Here is a 12,448-nt window from a genome sequence, read left to right as displayed (position 1 = left end):
AGACGTCTCCAAACCTTGTTCCAAAAGATGTATTGCCACAAAAACATAGCAAGTTCACGTCCAAATGTCATCTCTACTGCAGATCAGCGTTGCATAAGGCAGAGGTCTCAGTAAGACACTGCAATACTCTACTGTATTTCACTTTAAAGCAGTTATGACAAGAATGTCACTGCTCACCTGAATCCAAAGAGCTTGGCCTGCTGGACATGTCTGTGATGCTCACAGTGCATTTTATTTCAAGTTGATCACGGAGCACTTATTTGCTAACTTCATACTTAGAACCAATCAGGGCTGGTCAGAAGGACAGCAAGCCACACAACCCAAGTTCCCCCATCATCTACTAACCTCAAGTTGTTTAAACATTAACTTATCAGTAATATTACGTAAAGCTCCCCTCTGCTTTTTAAATGGTAATGAGTTGTTAATGCTGCATGGACTGGTTTGTTCTTCAATAGTTACGATTTTGGAACAGTTTGAAAGTATAACTTGATATTGATCTGTTCAAAAACTCATCAGGCTGTTCATTTTGGCTCTACCCCACTCATTCCACAGCAAAAAAATACCTGTTTCTAAACCAGTGACTAGCAATTCCAACATACTGCCATAGGAAACAAGTAAATTGAGCCATCTCAGACAACATGAAATGTCCTTTAACACTTGCAGACTACTTTGATATTGTTTCCCCAGGGAAAACACGCAAGCCTGATCAGAGTTTTCTGCAGTATTTTTTATGCATTAAGGGGGCTGTTGATGAATATACCTGCACTGGAAAAATTAAGCCAACCAAAGTTACTAACAAACTGCAAAGTTATAAACAAACTGCAAACCCTTTTTTTACAAAGTAGGGGCTTGTGCTCTTCAAGCCAGAAGGTATTTACAGTATTACCGGTGTACTTGAAGATCTTTCCACAGACAAGCCACACATCAAAAAAACCATCTCTTACTGCAAATGTTTTACTTTGTCTTGCTGCAAGCTTAAAACTCAAACGGAGTCCTTTTGATCCTTGAAAGCATGACAAGACAAAGTGCAAAATGGTGTTCAAACCCCACAGTGATACTTAATCACATGGTCTCTAAGTCACTTAGCAGGAATCAGCAGTTATCCTAACTGCAGTGCATCACCCCAGGTGATCGCCACAGTCTTTTCCTAAAGAAACAACTCTCCCTCCCTGTTGTTAGAAAGATGACAAATACCACTAGAGAAACAATACAATAAATGCCAAGGCCTGAGGCAGTGCACTAGGACTTCATTTACATATAGATAAATATATTTTTTATCTCACTAGAATCCTCCATTGGGCAGGATTTACTCATACAGAACGTGCTGATGTGAGACCACAAGTAACCCACAGCACCAAAACTGGTATTCCTGATGCAAAGAGACTGGGAAACAACTCACAACCTTTTCTAACAGCTACAAGACACTGCTGAAGGTACTGTAGATTTAATAGATCTAAACACAACAAAATCCCTAGTTTTTACTACTGGAAGGTTCTCTTTCCTGGAATAGCATCACACTCAAGCACAAACTGAAGTAACTATCAGCACATTATCTGTTGCTTCGTACCACTATCATTTCATCAGTGTCGAGGTACTGACTCGCATAGCAAGCCTCTCAGTTCAAGCATGCTTTCAGATGTGAAGGAGAAAGCTACACAAATTCTGCACAATTACAACAACAGAACACCTGAACAGTTACAGATTTGTTCTTAAATAACATCCAACGCAGTAAATAAATTCAGTTTGACTTGTTGATAATAGTGATATATGGAACAGAAATAGCCTCAAGGATTTACAAGTAAAATAGATGCATGCCGACAGGGGACATTTTAAAATAGTTCTTCCAAATATCTCACAGGGATGCACCTACAGCAACTGGAAAAACAGAAGTGATTTAAGGGAATGCCCTCCATAAATGAGCTTGTGGGATTAACAAAATTTATCCTCCACGTTTTAATCCTTCCTATTCCATGTCAGGCAGTCTAAAATCTGCCTCCAAAAGGGGAATATGAACTCAAAGGACATAACAGGATTGACATGTGTTCCTCTGTCACCTCCCTCTACACTGTGACCCTGGATTCGTCTTCTCTGCAAATACAAACACAACCACTTCTGAGGGAACGGCTCATCGCTCACTCTCCTATTCTCACATCTCAGAGCTACCCAGCAGCTACAGCTCAGCAAAGCAAAACACCAAGCTCTCCATTCCCACTCCTTCCTACAGTTCACTCCTTTCAATTCAGCAAGCTGGTGCTCCCCACCACTCAAGGTAATCATCTGCATGTCACCAGTCCTTTCCTTTTAATTCATACAAAGCCTTGGCAATCCCTCTCAGCTTCTAGATCACTGCTTTCCCACGCATGCCTGCAACAATATCTCAGAGCCACTTATTCTCAGCACATGTTGCTACTACTTCAATGCAGTTTACAGCAACGGCCTCGGTTCCCTCACACATTTGGTGTGCTCTGCCTTCCTGATTCACTGTTTTGATGACCCAAATGTTTTCTTCCACAGACCTTTAAATAAGAAAATAAGAAGTGGGCTACACACAAGTGCCAATACACAGCACTTATTTTTCAAAGCCAGTACTACAACACTGCTTACAGCTCTGCACAGCAGGCGTTCACTGCCTCGCTACTAGCTCCAGCCCAAACACGTACTGCTGTCCCGGCCCAACCCATGGACACTTCTAAGTCACGGCCCTGTGTTCACTTGATCCCACTACATGTAAAGACACCCGAACCTCTGCCCCTTACCACCATGGAGCATATGGCCCAAAAAGGCATTCTGCCATAAATAAGCCCCATTCCTGGGAGCATTAAACCAGCAGCATCTCAAAAATGCGTACCAACTTACATCTTCTAAAATGCATTTTTCAACTGCAGCTCGACATTAATGCAAATGGAAGTCCACAGTAATAACATTAACTTCGGTTACCACTGCCTTAATATCCATATACTCTGCAATTCCCTCCAAAAAGATCTGATGACGAAACACTTCTGAACACCAATTTAAGTTCAAGCCTAACTGCATTCTCAAACAGAAGACTAATCCACAGATAATAGCTATCACATACAAAGGTAAAGTTTAATAAGAAAGAGCTATGAGAATATTGTCAACAGACAACCCAGTTTCTTATTTAAAATTGGATTTACTAGACACGCTTTTGCTTCTCCATCCTTGTTCAAGATCCTCTAGAGCTCTCAAAGCCTTCCCTAGAACTTGGGCAATTTCCTCCTGCAAAAATACCCAGCCAATGCTGTACAGAATGCAGCACAGCTCTCCTAAAGAACACACCCACTTAACACAATAAAGATGGCAACTGAAACAAGCGAGTACTTTCTACAAAATACTTGGAAGCTGAGGAACTTACAGCACAAAATAACCTGAAAGCCAATTGAAGTCAACAAAAAAGGTGTTACCTGCAGAGAAAAGAGTTCAACATCGCTATCTAATCTCAATGAAAACAGCCCATTAAATTCTTATCCTTAGTAAATTATTAAATGGTTCTTGTTAATTCCAGGCTACATTTTGTATCAATAACACCCATAACAAACACCCTGCACATGTCATGATCTTCAGCTATCCTCACAACACACTGCAGACCTTTTCCTCACTCAGTGAAGAACTGAGCTAGCGATGCTTGTGTTAATTTGTCAGCTGCTGGAAACATCCATCAGTCAGTCAGCAGAAATTACATCCTCCAGGGCACCAAGCAACATATTGTACCAAACTAATGAGTAGGTCACATACCTGCTATGTCTAGCATCTTCCTGAGCCAGCTTGCTCCCAAGGCCTTACCATCTGTTGCATACATCACACTTCCAAAAACAAGTTTCTAGCATCACATTGGATACACAAAGACCTTCATATGTTTAGGCTGAGTTCTGTTTTCAGCTTTTGTTCTTGCTTGAAGGGGAGAAAACCAACCCAGCAGATTGCTTCAACTCCTAGATGAGAAACCAGAGTGGAGGAAAGTGAAAACAGTCTACTCAGCCATTTGTTTTAAGACACTTGGCAGCAGAGAAGCTAGAACACACTGAAGGCACTGCTTGCCCTTTCTAGTTAAATCATTTATAAAGAGAAGCATTAAAGAGCCTCCCTCAGTTCAACATTAACCAAAGTTGCTGGATTTATTGGCTAGACATCTTAGCTGAAGCAAAACAACAGCCTTTCTATCATAAAATTTGACCATTCATCTCTCTTGGCAATTACTACCTCTATTTTTGTGTGCATAAACTTGCTGTAAATTTTCAAATATAAGCCATTTTCAAACTTACAGTAGGATTTAAACACCCTTCTCCACTCAAGTTACTTAATGATAATCCTGAATTTTACCTGCAAATTAAGAGGAAGAAGTCACAAGACAGCTTTTGCTGGCAAATGCTATAGAAATAAATACGAAAACAGGAAGAACCTGACATGTAAAAACCGCTACGCTGACTTACCTCTTGAAAAACTTCCCATACGTTGTGTCTAACTGAAAAGCCATTTGCAGAGGCAGCTCCCTCCAAGAACTATTGAACATCAGACTTAAGACTTCAATTCAGGAACTATGTCCACAACTTCCAAACATCAGCAGGTAAGCATTTTATCAGTGACTCTTTAGAAATAGTTGAATGTGATTAATAAAACAATACATACCAATAGACAAAAAATTAACAGATGCAACCCCACAACACCATCAGATAACCTTGAAGTGTGCAGCACTAACACAGTTATTCAGAGCCCATGAATGGGATAGGATTATGGAAGTCTTAAAACCCAGCAACTTTCCCATACTGTTTAAGACAGCGCACCCATCAATCCCAACACTGACTGCAAACTACTCACCTCTTAGAGCTACCAGAGCCCAGCACACAGGTCTGTGACTAGGAAGGGTCAGCAATGCTTCAGATTCTTACAGTCATCTGCTGCCCTGAGTTCCCATTCAGGTTCTAAGCATCACATTTACGTGTGCTTATCTTCACTTTCTTGGTTGTTGAAGGGTACTGTTGTGTTTTGATTGGAATGCTGTAAAGTTTACACCGGATCCCGCTGTGGAAGAAAACTGACTAATTAATATTTTCCTTCACATAACTGCTTTACAAGTAATAGCAACATCATAACACAAGCACAGCACAAGGTAGCAAGCATCACACACATGCCAGTAAAGGAAAAGTCTCCTTCCATCTTCCAACAATTAGTTACTCCCCAGATAACAATTAATGTTTGGGCAATAACCTCTTAAGTGTGGATGGAAATGAAATTAATTTATAATCACAGCCAGAACAGCAAGATGTACCTTCATTAAGTGTTCTGTTTAATAGGCTGTACTGTATTATTTAAGTGATGACAAAGTGCCTAGTCCCGTACAAAACACAAGTACAAAAAAGGCACTGGCACAAAACACTCAGTGTTTATGCCACATAGGCCCTATTTTTCCTTCCTGAATCACAGCTTCAGAAACAGAACAATGGAAAATTCAACTGAAGAATTGAAGATAATAGTGATTTAAGCTACACCACACCTAAAAGCAAATCCCTCCCCTTAAATCACACAGCTGCTATTTCAGGTTGGGTCCTTAGGAAGGGCTCTAGAAGCCATACAGAAATTACCAGGACAATCCAACCTTCCCTCAGCTCCAGATAAAACCCAGCTAACCTGTGGAGCATCCAATACGCCCAATGTAATTCCCCAGGGAAGCCACGAGTAAGAGAAACTAGCTTCATTTACCACATCAAACACTACATGAGCATTACCACTCATTGAACACTGCTGATTTGTAGGCAGATCAACAACTTGATGGATGCCTAATACATTACCTCTGTCTTAATGACATGAGCTATCCCAGGCTTTTGATCACCTACAGAGCCACAAATTGAGGGTTTCATGCTTGAACTCATAAAAACATCCCAGTCAGTAATTTCTGTATTTGCTCACTTATAACCCAAAAGAAAGATGGCAACACATTTGCTCCAACACTGATGTTGCTTAAGCAGCATGCCAGAAGGAAGCACCAGAAAGGTCTGTATCTGAGCTGTGCAGAAGGGCATCTGGTGTCACAGAGTTCTAAAAGCAAACGCAGTTAAATATATATATATACATATATATATATATATGTTAGTTCACCCATTAAAAACGAGTAGGAGGTCTCAGTGGGGTTGTCAGAGGAAATGATATTTCATCAACAAGATGTCAACCAAGTGACTGTCAACCCCACTATGGTTTCTCACAACCCCACAAGCCTTATAAGGGATAAAAAAAATCTAAGTAGATATCTGCCCACTTAAATTACAGCACTAAAACCTTTTCGAACGGTTTCTGGCTGAAGACTTCATTACTATATTTATCTTAAAAGCCTCTATTTCTGTATTATGGAAGTTTAATATCACACTATTTTCTGAAGTGTGTTATTTGGACCAACTGCAAGAACACAAACATCCTGCAAGTTAGAGAAGTATTCATTTGAGCTATATCCCTTCCTACCCAACTTTCTTTACAGTTAACTGGACAACTTTACCTTCCAGAAGTACAGCAAGCTGGCAAATACACTGCAGAGGTGAGCAGTTGAGGACTAAAACTGTGCTACCGGATACAGCCCACATCAGAGGTTTGTCAGCTCGAGTAGCATTTCAGCAGTGTTACCTATGCACAGAAGGATGAGACAAGCTTTAAGGGTTTCAGACAGGGAAATCCAATGGTAAACCAGCACTCAAGAAAACAACTAGTAGAAACGTTAAGAACACAGTTAATAGAGGGCTGACCAGTTTTGCTAGAGGCTGAGGAAAGGTGCCTGCTGTGGTGTATGGAAGCTCTAACACCTGATAAAGCAGCATAAAAACCTCTGGATTACCTCCACAGAACTGCACTGAGCATTCAGGCATCCATGGAGAAGGCCAACTGTCCCTTAAGCGCCAGGGGAAGGAATCATAACACAGTGGACAAAGCTCTAGACCAAAATCCCATGCAACTCCCCTGGGAGGCAGAGGTTCTGAGGATAAACCTGGTATTATCCATGCTTATCTCCAAAGTCATTAACCAGTTTACTACACACAAGTCTCTAGCTATGAGCCCAAAGTACTTATGCCATGGAACAGAAAATAATATTTATCACAGGTTCTGGGTTTTGATTTTGTTTGGGGTTTTTTTTGTTTCATTTTAATGGAGTGACAGTCTGAGCAGCAAACTAAGTCAATTATGTTCAGCAACTCCTACCAGCTGCCTGGTGGAAATACAAGGTTTCATATCACAGAGCAACAGAGGTCAGCAAGGTTGAACCACCAGGAGTGGGGCACCACAAGCCTGACAAAATTAAGCAACTGTGAACACTCCCCCAGAGGGCCGCAGTCTCTGCATCAACTTTCTCCAATAAAGTACAAGTTCACCTAAGATGAGGGTCAGGGCACAGAGCAGGACCCATTTGCTGACTTGTGCAGAACTACATAAAGAACTTGATGAATGAAACAGCCTCCTAAGCATCTGCAGCTCCAGCAGGAGCTCCCAGCACACATAAGCACCGAGAGCTCACAAGGAATTATTCATAGGAAGAACAGACACTCCTGCAGCACTAGATGAGCAAACCATTAGCTCAAATCAAATGGGAGACACTGTACTTGTACATTTGATGCATCAGGTCGCCAACTCCCAGATACTGAGGGGCGCTTACAGTAACAACCTGAAGTATGTTTGGAATCTCAAGCTGAACTGATTGTCAGATAAAGGGGAATAGAAGCTATTAACACCAGCTATTGACAAGAGTTATTCGCTGTCTTCCACTTAAGTCCAGGCTACAGAAGTTAACCACCTGAATTTATTTATTAATAAAAAGTTTTGTAGAATAACATTCTGGAGACTGAGCTCTTGAAATCACCTTTTTGTTTTGCAGGTATTGACAGATGGGACCAAGGAAACAAAGGCAGACTCCTGTAATGGCATGGCTACAAAGCTACAAACGGCTAGTAAGGCAGAACACCCTTCTACAACAAAAGGTTTGGAACTACACATCCATGTTAGGTAAGCATTCATTCCAGAATCATCCTTAGCAATGCACGTGCATATTTAATGATACTAAATGCACGCATTATTTGGAGAGAAAGCCACCCTTTATCAGCAAACAGGCTCTGAAGAGGCTGACTGTTCAGTGACACCTGCGACCTTTAACCAAGGAATCAAAACCATCAACAGGTTTTTGTCTCCAAGCCTTAGACTTGCAAGCAGCCAACCAAGCACCTCACTAATATAGCCTGTTATGCTTAATAGGATATTAGGAGGGAACTAAAGGTGCTGAGCTTTAACCACCACCAGAAGACTCTGAAACTCAGGATACTGAAAATGCTTGATGGCTCTGGAGTGGACCTCCAGATGTTACTGTCATAACAACCTGCCGATGGAGAAGCACTCTCACACAGCTCAACTGATACATACAAAACAAAGACATTGTAGTTCAAAGCCTGAAAATCCCGAGCTGTCAGCAATCTCTAGCAGAAGCACCTGTAGGGTAAAACAATAAAGCAGAACCTTAGCAGCACGTTTAAACGCCTATCGCTGCACCTGCCCTCTGTGCTTTCCAGAGATGCATTTAGATACATTTCTCTCTCCACTAAGATCCACCACTTACACGGACTCCTATTCCACGCCTCAAGTCCTGCACCCAGCTCTACAAACCCTGAATCACACTCGTGCTTCGGTTTATTCCTTATTACCAACTTCCCCCTGCGCTGTTAGATACAATGAGTGCAGGAATTAGGAATCACCCAAGTCGCGCTTCTCCTTCTTTATGGTTGTTTGCCAGTGTTGCAAATAAGCTCCAGTGCCATTTCCAGAACTCAATGCGGCCTATTTTTAGGCAATGCAGAAGGGCTGATTACTATTTTAGTGTTATTTTTTTTCATTGTACTGTTTGGTGTAAGATGGGCACTCGCATTTAATCATCTCCATAGATTACCTCAATGAATACAAATGCGTTACATTCTCCTTAAATAAATGAATGTCAATATGTTCTAGGGCAACAGAAGTAATTGCATATTGATAACAGTCATTATCATAAGTCATAGTTGCTGGCAGAAAATCCACTTGTATTTTTTAATAAGGTGCAATATTATGGTCTATTTTGAGATGATAGCTTTCTATTTCCCCATACATAATACCTACAATATCATGCCAATATAGCCGGCAGACCCTGAAAATAGATAAAAACTCAGAATGCAAACCTGCAAATTGTCAGATTTTACAGTTCTTTGAAGCCAGGGTAGATATTCCAAGTACCTCAGCAAAACAGATACGGAGGAATCATTATCTGTGCCGGGTGATGTACCTCCTGTTCCACTTACACAGCAGATAACAGCGAGAAGCACGTTATCCTGAACTCACACAGCCAGCTATTTCAGATTGGGCTTTCTACTTTACCATAGTTTGCAAAGTAATCTGAAAGACACTCAAGAAGAGGACACGTTTCCCTCATTTTTAAGAGGCATCAAACTTTAAAGCTCACTCTGGATACAACTGCTACAAGAGAGTAAGTTGCAATGTCCGATATCAAGATTGGAGGCCCGCATTCTGCGCTGCTGCTCTAACTCAACGCTTTACACAAGCAGAACGAACTCGATAAAACAAGCAGACAAATGCAAAGCCCTGCACCATGGACAGAAGGCTGCACGAAACGGCACGGGCTGGAAAAGGAGCCGGCAATGTCTCCAGCGGTCACGGATTTTAATAGCAGCCGACAGCGCGCAGAGCAGCGCGAGCACAGCGAGGTCAAGACGAGCCTCGTGCCGGCATCGCTCTCCTCCGGGTGCTGTGAGGAAATGAGGGCTGGAAAACTCAGCCCAGTTTTGAACCTCCGCACCCACAGCAAATCGGCGGCTGCGGCCCGCCCAGCACAGCGCCCCTTGCACAGCCATCCCAAGGGAGGCTGAAAGGCAGAGCGCCTTAGCGGCGGTCTGAGAGCCCGAGTGAATGCAACCGGACAAACCGGGTGGCGCACGAGGTGCGAGACCAAACCGGGACAGGTCGTATATGGAACGCGACAGGACTTGAGATAAGCAATAAGATAAGCCAAGAAAGCCGTACCTCGCAGCAGAGCACGCCGCCCGGTGCCGCACGTGGCACAGCGTGCCGCAGCTCCCCCAGAAGGCAAACGCCGGGAACTGGCCGCCCGGCAGCTCCAGCGCCGCCGTGCCCCACGGGCAGCGCTTCAGTGCGGGCAAAAACGCGTTAAATAAAAGCACTTTTTACCACAACCTCAACACCCGAAGCGCAGCCGCCCGCCCGCCCGGCCCTAGTGAGGAAGCACGAGCCGCCGCACGCGGCTGCAGCTGAGCAACCCGAACCCGTCCGGCAGCTGCGGGTGGTTCGTGCGAGCAAACCGACACCGCTGGTTGGTTCAGCGAATGCACCGCGCGCACCTGAACCGCTGCTCGCTGGATTGCGGCCACCTGCTGCGTGCTGCAAACCGCCCCCCGCCCCCCGGGTACAAGTGCAAACAGCGCAGCACAGGTGGTGCTCAACTCATCTCTGTGCAAAGTGCTGGAAGGACGCGTGGAAGCTCGCTGTCCGCCCTTTGCTTCTCACTTCTGTTCCTCCGGATCATTTGCTGCGCTCACGTGGCGGCCTCGGCTCTGCTCAGAAACCGTGCAAAGCAACTCACCCCCTCAGCTGTGTTACCGACACCCACCTGAAGACGCAGCCTCTGCGAGAGGTTTAATGATAGAGGTCTGAGCACCTTGATACTCATGCAAACCTAATCTAAAGGCAACTTAAAAGCATGCACGTGTAGAGATTCTGCAGGATTTTACTGCCCCGTGAAAAGCACCAAATTTGGGCACCGAGCATTTCTGCAGAAAGCATTTCTGTGCATTTCAATACACCGAGTTGCCCACAGATCATAATTTGGATGGAAAGCTGCACATTCCTGGGCTGCAAATACCACGCGCTTAGTTAACAGCTTTCGAGCAGGGAAGTTGTAGTTGCTATCAGACACCATTTTCTGCTGTGTGCTCTCCTTGAACTTCACAGCAAGCACGAGGGCTATTCTTAAAGAGAAAACCGCCTTTCAATTGAGAATTAACGTCATTTGGCGGACTCCCTATTCCTGGCTTCCATTGCTCTGCTGCCGGCAATGCCCACATTTCACTAGGAAATGCTTCACCACAGCATCACGCCTTGTGGGCAAGGGTGATTAAGACAAAAAAGGCTGGCTTCTGCAAAAAGAATTTCAGATGGATTGAGGACCTCCAACAACACGCATAAAATGCGACATTTTAAACATATTTCAGATATTTCTATACATCCCAAAATGCTCAAGATTTGTCTCAGACAAGATGCACACACATAGAAACTGTTCTATAATGCGTGGTATCTACCCCAAATAAAATAAAGTCTTATCGGGTACCATGCTGCAATGCAATGGAAAGTGCAACAAAGATAGCAGAGTAGTTAAATCCTAGGCTACAACAACAAAGAAGGTGCTTAAACACAACAGCTAACTAATAAGACACAAAAGAAAGGGGAAAAAAAACCCACTTACCTCCGAAAAGCCTCAGAAACGCAGGGATCTCCAAAGAGAACCTTCTGCTGCCCCTGCCAGCCCTTAAATAAGGTCGGGGAAGTGGTGGAACCTTCTGGACACTCAGCAGCACCGCGTGCACCTGGGCTGGCCCTGCCTTCCCACCAGGTGTTCAATCAGTGCTTCAGGCCGTTAATCAGCGTTTGCACCACGGGGGGTAAGGGGTTCGAAATGGAAATGAGACCAGAATTAAGTCCAAGGCTTTGTTCTCCATGTTTAAACTGGTTGCCTCCCACTGTGGCAGGTGCAAATACATATGGGAGAAAGAACAGAGCAGATCCATCTAGTGGGAGGACAGAAAACATGTTGCTGTCCTATATGCAACCAGGAAGCAAAGTTTATTTTTTCACATAAAACATGAACGTATGTGTATGTTTTATGTATGGCATTTTTTTTCTTGCCTTTTAGCAAGCATTACACGTTAAATCAGGGCAAGTGATCCCACATATGATCAAGGGAAAGCAGAAGCCATGCTGGCAGTTATTTAAATCTACAAATCCTGCCATGTTGTCTTTACAGCTAATTTCAGCATCGGTATTTTTCTGTGTTTCAGCTCTGAATCTTTTAAATACACAAATATGAAGAGAAACATTTATAAGAGGCAACAGGATACAGTGTGGCCATGGCTTTCATGTCAATCAATCGAGAGGATCACAGTTATACAAAGAAACATTTTGCTTTCTTCTTTTCTTTTTTCTCTCATTCTTCATCCTTCCTTTGTGTGTGTTCTTACTTTTAACATCCAGAGCAATTTTTATTTACTTATTTTTCATAATGACAACTTTTTATTGTGGACATATTGTCCAAAGTGACTCAGTGATGACCATTCATTGCTATCAGCTTCTGTTGATCTTTGTATTCAATAGTGCCAAGCTATGCTTACAACAAAAGAGCTAAACAGCA

General features: G+C 43.2%; 1 long non-coding RNA gene across 1 annotated transcript; it reads right to left on the bottom strand.

The window, feature by feature from the left end:
- Positions 1-4,300: 4,300 nt before the first annotated feature.
- On the bottom strand, positions 4,301-10,634 carry LOC140254951 (uncharacterized). The gene is made up of 5 exons (XR_011904342.1): positions 10,051-10,634; positions 6,503-6,627; positions 4,834-5,037; positions 4,449-4,603; positions 4,301-4,338 (listed from the first exon to the last, which is right to left on the bottom strand). It is a non-coding gene; the product is annotated as an uncharacterized lncRNA (long non-coding RNA).
- Between the last annotated feature and the right edge of the window lie 1,814 nt (positions 10,635-12,448).

The sequence above is a fragment of the Excalfactoria chinensis genome, chromosome 7 (assembly GCF_039878825.1).
Source record: "Excalfactoria chinensis isolate bCotChi1 chromosome 7, bCotChi1.hap2, whole genome shotgun sequence".
NCBI lineage: Eukaryota > Metazoa > Chordata > Aves > Galliformes > Phasianidae > Excalfactoria > Excalfactoria chinensis.
This window is presented reverse-complemented; position numbering and strand designations above follow the sequence as displayed.